At 44.2% G+C, this 11,158-nt stretch overlaps 1 protein-coding gene across 1 annotated transcript in view; it reads right to left on the bottom strand.

Moving 5' to 3' along the window:
- Positions 1 to 10,743, bottom strand: part of LOC117283859 (FRAS1-related extracellular matrix protein 1-like) — a 42,122-nt gene extending 31,379 nt beyond the window's left edge. The window contains exon 1 of the mRNA XM_033757738.1: positions 10,394 to 10,743. The gene's annotated coding sequence lies outside the window, so the exon portion shown is untranslated. The remainder of the gene's footprint in view (positions 1 to 10,393) is intronic.
- Positions 10,744 to 11,158: the final 415 nt, after the last annotated feature.

Below are 11,158 nucleotides of genomic sequence, written 5' to 3'. Positions count from 1 at the left end.
AAAAAAAAAAAAAAAAAAAAAAATACTATTAAATACATTAATGAATTAAGAAACATCCATTCTTCCAGATGACGTGCCCCCTTGTGAAAAAGATTGCTCAGACCAGAAAACCAGCCAACTCCCTTCTCGAGCTGTGCTGCATAACTGTGACTGCGTCACTTGCACACCACAGAATGATACAACTCTAACTCACACGTGTTAGTCTTCATAACAACGTACTGAGTCATTGCTGTTGTTTCCATTTGACAGCTGAGAAAAGAGAAGGAACTTGTCTAAGGCAAATGACAGTGGTGTCACTGAGCTTCCAACCCCAGCAGACAGGCCCAGGACCCAGGCGTCTAATGCCCAACCCTCTGTTGCGGCACATGGTGAGCAGGATGAGGGATCCGGGCCCCAGCAGTGAAGGGATTTGTCAAAGGTTAGCAACTAGTGGATCTGATGCCTTATCCACTGCTGCGAACAAAGTGTGGAAGGTAAAGCACAGTATCAAAACTGCAGTACTTAAACCAACAAACAACAATGGAACTCCAATGAGAATCTGGACATTCTTCCTGCTGAGGTTCTTAGCAAGATTCCCATGTCTTCAAGCCATGACCTACACATCACTTTGTAGAGTAATTTCAAAACACAACTTTGTAAGTAATTTTCTGATCTCGTAGTACTAAAAAAGATAGGTGTTTTTTCTCTGAGGCAGGATTGGAGCTGAAGAGAAAGAATGCAGAGGCCAGGCTGCTAACCAGAGCCCACAGAACTGTGTACCTGTCTCCATCCAGTTTCCTTGAGCAAGAACTAACTCTCTTTGGACTGTTTCATCTTTAGCAGGAAGACAATAATCAGCATCTTCAAGATTCTGAAAATTGGTTCATGTAACAATATCCATACATGTAAATACTAGTCCCCAGCACACACACAACAAGGCTCAAAGTTTACTTTTCTTCTCCTTTCTATCCCAGACCCATGGAAGAAAGTTTTCCCTAAAACAGGAAGATAGAGCTTCTTCAGATGAGAAGGGGATGCAGAGATTGAAGGGGAGGGGAGGGGGAAGTAAAAGGAATCAGATGTGTCATGTATCTGTAACAACTCCCCACAATGAATGCAGTCACTATGTCCTGCAAACACGTACCAATAAAAATTTACAACTTATTGTCAGAGTTACCGCTGCAGTGGTGTATATGTGCCATCGAATATTTGTCAACACCCACAGGACGTAAAACACAACGAGTGAACTATATAATGTAGACTATGGTCTCTAGTTCTTAACAATTGGCTCACTCATTGTAATAAATAGACCACTCTAAGCAAAAAAGTAGTAACAGCACCATCTAGGGATCACAGGCAAGGAGGTAGATCAGGACCCTGTACTTTCTGTTCATTACCCACTGAGACACCTTTTGATGTGTCTCACGAGTTAGGTTGAATTGACTTGCCTGTGATCCCCAGGCAGAGCCAGAGTGCTTTCCCTATGGAGTGCAGGGGTGTCAGCAGTGGAAAGGAGTCAGGACAACCACACTGGGCTTCCTGGTGTTGAAGGGATGGGCATTATTTGCAACTCCATCCTTTCTCAGGTGTGCAGGCCACACCAGCTCACAGGACACTTCCTCACGCTGAGGCCCCATGTACCAACACGTGTGTATGTGTGTGTGTGTCTATAGGCATGTGTGTCCCACTGCACATGCTCAACTCCTGATGCAAGCCTAACGGCATTAAGAAATGTGAAGCTTGCTTAGGAACTGCAAATGCCAGTGAGTCAGTGAAGTCTTTTAAAAGACAAAACAGGAAGCAACAGCAGTCTTGGCTCCAAAACTGTGAGTCTCCAAGACACAAATAATCTATATTCAAAATGTTGGTTTGCATCTATCTAGAAGTAAGAACATGTTTATCCTAAGCACAATGTCCAGATTGGCTCATAAATATCATTCAGATTGTGATGTCCCTTAACCCTACATAAGCTCATCAGTGTGGAAGATACTTCTGTGAGAAGACACACCAAAGCATCTGTCCTATACCTTGCTGGCCAAAGTACCGAGACAGCCTTATTGGCCCAAATCTGGCGTCACAGGGGGAGGGAGCCTTTTATTGAGATGCTATAAATGACCATTCCTAGAAGCCAGTCAGATGTGGAAGATACACATAAAAAGTAAGTGGATTCCTGAATCAGGAAACTTGTCAGAAAGAAATCAAAGTCTAAGATGAAAGAAATTACCATGAAAGCTTTACTAGAAATGCGTGCTACCACTTGGTCACATTTTAATTTCATCATCCCTTGCTGTGACTTGTGTATATGTGTTTGCTGTACTAGGGAGGAACTCGGGTCTTCTCACTAAGCTACATCTCCACACCTTCTTGTTTTTGAGACAGGGTTCAGTTCTGTAGCCCAGAATGGCCTCGAACTTGCCACCCTCTGAGTAGCTAAGAATTACAGGCACGTGCTTCTGTACCTTTAAAGACAAAGGTAAATGCTGTAAATTTCTATTACAGCAATACATTTTATTGTTCACAAGGCTAATGCTTTTCCTTGCTTTTTTCATGGCATGGTATTTTAAGATAAAAAAGAAGCGGGCATATCTGGGATTGGGTAAGGAGTAATAGTGGTCCCTAAAATTCCTACTTGCAAAATTAGCTTTGATGAGATTAGAAGAGAATTTGGGGCTATCTGCTTCAACATCTGCTGCAAAGCAGACAAATTCTAATGGCCTTGTCTAAAATCTAAAAATCTCACACATCCTTCCAAAGCATTGTTCCTATGTGCTTGCGCCAAATGCTTCTCACTGATTCTTACTTTAACATGGGCCCTTGTCCCTTCTCCATGGGGGCCCTTCTCAGAGTCTGTAATCCTAGCCTGGGAGAAACAATCTGGCTAGTTCTACTGAAGAACAAAAACCAAAGATCACTCTTTTGAGGCAGCAAAAGGAGTCAACTCCTTTCTAAATGAAATAGACTTTTTTAGGCCTGGGGATTTTGTTCAGCAGTTCCACTGCCTGCCTTGCAAGTGCAAGGACCTGAGTTCAATCCCTGGTACTAGAAAATAAAATAAAATAAAACTGACTTTCTTATATTAAGAGAAAGCAAAACCACATTGCATGGCATTTGCATCACAACCTGTAGCTCATCTGTCCCTGCAGGCAGACTTCTTCTAAGCATATGAACTGATACCTAAACTGCTTACTTTTTGAAAACTTTAGTATCTGTAGAAAGACCTCAATCTACAAAATAAATATATAAGTTATTTAAACTTTCTCAGCTTTTCCATCCTTTGTACGGCACAGATTCATGTTATTCACTTCACAGGGTGGTTGTGAATAGAATTTCGGCACTTTTTTCTGCCCTCACTCCTGGCACATGTAGTTCACAGCACTGTCTTCAAACCTTAGGGTTCAAAGTTTTGTTCGCAGAGCGTTCTGGACACAGGGCTAACGATTAAAATGGGAGGCTGTGAAGCATGCTGTGCCTCGCACCTGCTGTGAAAGCAAGCAACCACCAACTTCTGACCAGGCCTCTCATTTGCCTTTCTAATGTAGGTAAACACTCACCCAGGAGAGCCATGGGGAGGACATTTCTCATAGCCTGACTCCCATGCGCTACACAAGGCCCACCAGCAAAGCAAGTTCCACAGCCCCAGATCAGGAAACCCCTCTTCAGTGGTGTAAATGAAAACCAGTAAGTAGTTCCCAGTGAAGCCATTCAGCAGCGTCAATAGGAGAGGCCGCGGAACCTCTGCAATGCAGCGCGCTCTACTCTACGCCATACACTGCTCCTTCCCGGTTGGAACAGTAAAATCAGCACCACACAGGTTTTATGGCCAAATGAGAAAGATAAAATGGGTTCCATCTGAAGCTTTTGAAAAATCCCATATAAGTGCAAAGCTGGTCCATAGCCCTGCCTGAGAAAGTTTACCCGCAACCTTACTCTGCAGCCAAAAGCTAAGTCCAGGGCATATTACGAATGGATTGTTAAAATGGGGTGGGGGGGGCAGAGGTTTACTGCAGTACTGTTTGAATAATTTGGAAGATCAGCTAACACTAGCAAGAGGTGGTGCTGACACAGACACGTGAGCAGGGCATGGATAGGATTTAAAATGCAATGTTAAACTCCTTAAGGACTATTTAAAATAATCACATATCCTCCTCCTAAATCACCCCCAACTGACCCCTTAATCATTGATCAGTTCCTTTTTCAATCATTCCAAAATTTCAAAGGGCTTGAGATATTAGCTACTTTCCACACTTCAGTGAAATCATTTTTATAAAGAGCTGTGTCGTTTTGCCCCAATCTCTGTGAAAACGGGCACTGAGGTAACAGAGGCGGTGTCAGTCAGGATATCCAAGCCGCTGAGCCATGACAGGTGGTGAGCAGAGCTATGTTTTCCTTAAAACGTAAAAGGTATTAAAAGGAAATAAAAAAATATGAATAATGAAACGTGAAGAAAGCAGGAAAAAGAAAATTAAGTCTACAATTTGAAATAGGTTATTTATTCATGCTTTCACTGCTGGTGAACTGGTCATTGCATCACACACTGTGACAGTGAGTTCATGCTCAAAGGACTATTTTACACTGCCTGCCATGTCTTGCTTCCATCCTTACTGAAATCCTTCCTACTTGACTAAGGCCTTGTGAAATGACACCTTCAGGATGACCTGAGACTGGCTGTCTCACTTGGACAGACTGCCTGCCACTGCAGGAGCTTAAATTTTATTTACAGGACATTTTCTCGGGCAGTACTGATTTACCTATGTGTTTTGAAGGCAGAAGGACAAAACTGTCTGTGGCATTCAACATGTGGATCAAAAAGTGAAAACAACAATAACTGTGGCTTTAGCATTCTTGTCTAAACAAGAACACATTGGTATCTTTGAGCTCTTCCCATTAAAATTAGGATATTTCTATGACTGTGACTAGTTTCCTCATTCAAAACAAAAAGGGAGGAGCTAGGGACAGCATTTCTTTTGCTTTTCTCTCTTTTTTTTTTTTTGGTACCAGGGATCAAACTCAGGACCTTGTGCTTTTGAGGCAGGTGGACAGCGTTTCTCTTATGAGGAACATCTAAAGGAGTACTTCATGGCTCCTTTTTTTACTTTTTCTGGTCCAACCTGTACATAAAAATCCCTCAACAAAGATACAATATTCAGTTCACAGACCTCACAGATCCAAGCAGGTTCACTGCTATCACGGAGAACACAGTCAAGATGCACAGCCTTGATAATCAGTGGCTGGAATGACGGACAGAAACCAACACATTAGCTTTCAATAAGCAAAAATGTGTAACTATATTTCCAAAAATTAACTGCACCTGTACATGAGAAAAAGCAGATCTACTTTGGCTGGCAGTAGTTTATGCAGGAAGGAGAAGGGGGCCATAATCTGTCCTTGAAGAAGTGACTCTAGCCTGTGGTTCCAGAGCACAGAATCAGGAAGAAAGAGTGGAAATCCCAAATTACTTTCAGAAATAACGATTCCCTAGGTGCTGCCCAGCAACAGTAAGGGCTGAGGTACAAACTCAGGATGGGGTTCTTTGTTTGGGGGAAGGAATGTAGATTATGTGCATCCTAGGGTCCCTGGGTGTCCCTGCTTGGTTGTCCCCTCCCACCTCTCCAGAACGCTCCTGCCTGGCTGCCCTCATGGCCATGGCTGTGTCAGTCAAACCAGACTCCCCCTCTCACACCCACACTGCCCAGTCAGCTTCTGAGGCTTTGCAACCTTGATGGGTGTTGTTCCATTGGCCATGAATAACCTTTCCCACGCCACCAGCTGATCCCCTTGCCCAGTTAAATTCTATGCCCACCTTTCCCATCTCACCCTCCCAGACCAGTTTTATCAGCCCACACAGAATCCTGCAGTGCTGGACATCTACAGGAATTGTACTATTTCTTGTAGGTTTTTAATTTTCTTTTAATCTGCCTTTCCCCTCATCTATAAGCTCCTTGAAGATAAAAATCATGACTAGTCCACTCAGCCAAGTGTCTCTAGGGCTCATCACTGGCTCTTGCATAGAGAAGGTCAGAAAACATCAGTTGAGTGGCTGAGCCCAAAGCAAACAGCAGATCTGTAAGAAAAGGGGGTGGGGCCAGGGATTTAGGTCAGTGGTGCCGCTGCCTGCCTCACAAGCACAAGGTCCTGAGTTCCATTTTCCGGTACCAAAAAAAGAAGAGGGAGGGGGACAGAGACAGAGAGACCAAGCAAGACAGAGAGACAGGCAGACAGACAAAGTGATAGAACTGTCTTTCCTTTTGGTGACAGTTCACAGCCTCACTGTGGTGCAACCCCAGGGGTTCAAATTCTCAAACATTTCTCCCTGGAGAGGAATCCCTATTTATATATGTACCTGAAAGAACTATAAAAATCTTAAATTCTGAGAATGAAGAAGAAACAAGGGCAGAATGATTGTCACGCTGCCCGTGGTTCACACGAAGTCACCTGAAGAGTGTGGAAGTTCACAGATGTGCTTCAGGCCACTGAAGTGGTGAGAAGGAGTCGAGTGAGAAGAGGCTGCTGGTCAGGTAGGTGGAGGCCAGGGAGGACGTGAAGTACCGAGATACGCTATGCCCAGTGAATGGGGTCTGGAAGAAAATGTTACTGCGATCTCTTTGTTTCTTTTCGCCTATAAATTAGGTAACTGAGCACTTGTGCACATCTCACCACACACAAACATCCAATAAGTATTTTACTTCCAAGGAAGCTGGCAAACTTGGAAGGTTACAGAGCCAACGAACATTGCGGCCCAGGGTTAGTGCTTACTTGAAGTGTATGTAAAGGCCAATCTTTTTTTCTACTACACCTCTCTTATTTAACAGTCAGCCTCTTGTATTAATGCTATCTTTTAGTTTCAAAACAATCACTAATGTTTATTAAATGAAATAAAAACTTACTACCATGTTATCATAGAAGAGAAAGTTTACATAAAACAGAATTAAAGTATTGCTGTTGTGTTGTTACTGTGTTGTCTTTCTAAACAGGCAGGATCACTTTTAAGTAGGAAAGATAAATCTAGGTTATCAGAGGAATTTGACAGTAAATACCCCAAAACTTTAAAATATGTGGATGCGTCTTCATCTGGAGATTTCTATCCTTTCTGAAATCTTCCCAGCTTTATAAGGGTTTGGGTCTATCATTTACAAAAACAATTTTTTTTTTTTTTTTGGCCAATAAGAAATTGAGGCAGGGAGCTAGGGATTTAGCTTAGTGGTGCCACCTCCTATCTTGCAAGCACAAGGTCCCAAGTTCAATACCTGGTACAAAAAAAGAAGAAGAAAGAAACTGAGGCCTTGGAATGAAGAAACCACGGCATAGAGCTCAAGCTCATGAGACAAACATGTGGCTGGTTTCCTCTAAGAGAGGCGTGCAGGGAGTGTTTGTAAGCAGCGAGCAGCTGATAACACTTGATAGAAAGCAGAGGTGGGACACCCAGTGGAAGGCCTGGGCGCTGAGCCTGGAGAGCTTATCAGCCTCTGCCGCCACAAAGCCACAAAGCCGATAGGAAAGTGGCAGGAGTGAAGCTGAGAGTGAGAGGTGACATGTTATCTTAGCAGCCTCTGGGTGACACACAAAAGAGGCATTTCGGGCATCATCTTTTAATACACATTTCCAAATATCATCAAACCCATAAAAATAGGGAAGGGTAAAGGTGAAAACAAAACCTATTTTTGTCTTCTCCTGTAAAACTTACCAATGAGGGCCGAGGCACATTCACCTTGAAACACCCTGACCCAGGGTTGGTGGTTTCCCTCAGTGGGGCCTGGATCCAGTGCCCAGCACAGGAAAAGAAATCCAGACTTTGCAAGATTCCCTCCTTGTCTTCTGGTCAACAGCTTCCCACCTACACACAGCCGTTTCAGGCAGCTTGAGGCTGCGCCTGTCAGAAAAGCATGGATCTCCATGGCCAACTTTTAGAGCCCTTTGAAATAGGGCCACATCAGGGCAGTAAGAGAAGCCACTTCACAGGCCAAACACAGTGCAGACAAGGCTTCATTAGGGAGGGAGTTTTCTGTTAGCTTTTTGTGTTTCCCAAGCTCTCAAAGGCCTCTGTTTGAGCCTCTCACCTGGAGTCACTTGAATGAAAGGGTCAGGCCGCAAGCTATGTACTGCAGAAACCAACAAGCCCGGTTCAGACCACCCAGCTCTCCACAGGGCAGCAACCTCAGATTCAGACAAGATAAAACGCTGCCATCCCAGGTGACCTGGCCCAGAGAACCCCCTTCTAGGAGTTACAGGATCTCCTGGGAGGGAGGGCTGTGCTCTCTGAAAAGGTGACATTGGTCTCCTCAGGAAATCCGTGGTCTCGCCTCTTCATGAGAGGCAGAAAATGTATTAGATATACTTTTACATTTTTGAAGTAAAATAGTAAACCAAGTCTTTGGGCCTATTCCCAAAGTGAATGCTGAAAAGATCCCAAGCTCCAATATCTGCATTTAAAAGACTGACCCCTTTCCACCAGTGCCAGATTTCAGAACTACAAAGATCCCAAACTCAGTTAATCCACCTCATTCTACTGACAGAGGAACTGAAGTTTAAAGTGGTTAGGTGACTCATTCAAGACTGGTGGCACCAGCGAAGCCTGGAAATGCCCCCTACAAGACCCTATCCATAGTATTCACATTGGTCACTTAGGAATCCTTTGAAACCAACACTGAGCCTGGCATGCAGCAGGTACGCCCAAATTCTTGGAACAAGGAGAGGGAAGAAAGGAAATGGCTTTAAAATCCACACCATGTTTTATTTTTTCTGCAGCTACTAAATGCCATAAAATATGGGGAAAGGACAGACAGCAGCAGAGTTCAGGCTTTCAGATTTTGTCAAATGAGGACTTTCAACACGATGCATAAACCATTTCTGTTTCTTCACTCTTTGTTCCTTCAGTCCCTCTTGGCCCAATATAAATTCGATTTCCAGGGACAAGATTTCTCCTGACCTATCCCAAGACATTCAGCTCAGTTCAGCCTGGATCTAACCCCAGGATCAGACTTCTCAGGAGGCTGGCAACTGGGTAGAACATCCCTGGGTTTAAACTGTCCAAGGCAAATACTGCTAAAGCCATGAGAGGAGAACAGGCTGAACAGCCCAACAACTGGCAGCTAGGAACCGGTGCCCAATTCCTTTCTCACTCATGGGAACGGGAAGGAAAACTTGGACGGAAAGAGCAAGGAAAAAGAATGTGGTTGTTGGGAAAATTGGTTTAAAAGCCCTGCTTTGGCAGCCAAGCGTGCAAACCCATGTTGCCTGTAAACTGGTTAACATCAGCTCAAAGGCAGGTTTATTATTTGGATATGAGGTTTGGCATTAACCAAATATTTGACAAGGATTTAACTGCCAAAGACAACGTAGAGCAATGTTTTGGTGTGGTGGCAACCGCATCAGATTCACCCAGGCAGAGCCCTGGCCCCATCCCGAGTCTAAAGTCCTGCAGGGGTGGGGGCTAGGTAGGCATCTGGTTTTCACCTAGCTCTCAGGAGGTTCTTACTCAGCTTAAGTTTTGAGGATGCCCAGTGGGGAAAAAAAGCAATAGTAGTTAGCACTTTCCCAGAGTTACACAGAAGGTACTTTCACCAAGTGGAGCGCAGGAAGGTGGGGTAAGACGCAGTGCTTCCCAAATAGAGCCTGAGGGTGATCATTCTTCGGCAGGCTGGTTGGGAAGCAGCTCTGGAGAAGTTAACGTCTCCTGCAAGACTTCCAGCCCCAGCCCCCGAAAACGCTCTGCTTAAACTTTGTGATTCACACCACCTGACAAGACTGAACACATCAATAAAACGAAACAAAAAAAAACATAAACTAAAGTTAAATGCCTTGAAAGGAATTTTAATGATTTAGATAAAAACTAAAAGAAGTAATTTACTACATCTGCAAAGCCTTCAGGCCAAATCTCAGGAATGGGAGGAAACCAAAACTCAGACAAAAATTTCACAATGTGATTTCTTTGTCTTCCCAACATCCCACCCCTAAATTATAGAAATCATGCTTTTAAAGAATATATCTAAATATAACTAAAGCAAAAGTAGCCAGAAATCATTTCCAAATTTCTAGAGTCTGATACGCTGAAGGTATTATCTGTTCCATTATTTTTTCCATCTCTTTCCTTTGCCATTTCTCTTAGCTGAGAAGAAACATTCTAACTTCGGAGTACATTTTGTAAAATTAAAAATGCTTATTTCATTGGCAAGTGCCACTGGGGATGTACTCAGAAGAGAATGAGAAATGTACGTCAGCCCTGTTTTTGGCGTTCGGCTGGTTAACAGTACAAACTGTCCACTTTCTGAGGTAACACAAGAACCAAACTTTTTCCAGCCGCCTCTGAGGACTTCTTACATTGTTACTCAGCATTACTGCACCAAGCAAACAGCCGAGCTGGCATTCAACTCACAGAACACGCACAGGAAGAGAGGAATCTCATAAAGCAGATACTTACAGGTAGTGGTTTTTCTTTCCAAGCCAAACAAGCTGGAAACCTTGGAACTGGCGGCTGAATAAGAGTCACTGACCCAGTGATCTGGTTTAAAGGGCTTAGAGAGGAGGGGGGAGGAAAAACATCCCAGGGAAGGAAGAGAGCTGAAATTCCAGTCTTTCAGGTCAGCTGAGTTTGAGTTTTCTTTGTGCTAAAAGTCCATTAACCCACACATCCAAAAAAAAAAAAAAACACAACCCTAGAGCCGAAGTTCACACACACACTCTCCACTCCATCTGCTCCCAGGCTTCTGCTGCGGCTGTCGCCAAGCTCCAGGGCTCCTCCTGAGAAGGACGGCCGTGTGGGGATGCCTGCGACTGTGAGCAGGGAGCCACACCCGCCCTTCCCTCAGCGGGTCGGTCCTGGGGACAAGACTGAGCTTTTGTTAACAGGAGGGTTGTTTCCTTCCTAGCCTCTTCCCAGCTTCCTTTCCATTATTAGTGATGTTCAAACTGCTCTGCCACTGGCTGAGCTGCAACAGCCTCTGCCGCCTGCCACACACACACAGGCAAGTGCACTCCCGGCATGCACACGCACTGACAGACGCTCACACACATGTGCACATGTGCTCACAGACACCCACACCCACTTGCACAGGCGCCTCCACTATGCTTTTGCATTTCTTTTCTTTGAACAAATCCCTTCCCTGAAAGGTTTGTGTTCGAATTCAGTGGTGTCCAGTATTCACGAGGAGGAAAGGGGACAGGCCCCTTTTCCTTTCATGCGGCA

This window comes from Fukomys damarensis, unplaced genomic scaffold (assembly GCF_012274545.1).
Source record: "Fukomys damarensis isolate Sample0158 unplaced genomic scaffold, DMR_v1.0_HiC HiC_scaffold_31, whole genome shotgun sequence".
Lineage (NCBI taxonomy): Eukaryota > Metazoa > Chordata > Mammalia > Rodentia > Bathyergidae > Fukomys > Fukomys damarensis.
This window is presented reverse-complemented; position numbering and strand designations above follow the sequence as displayed.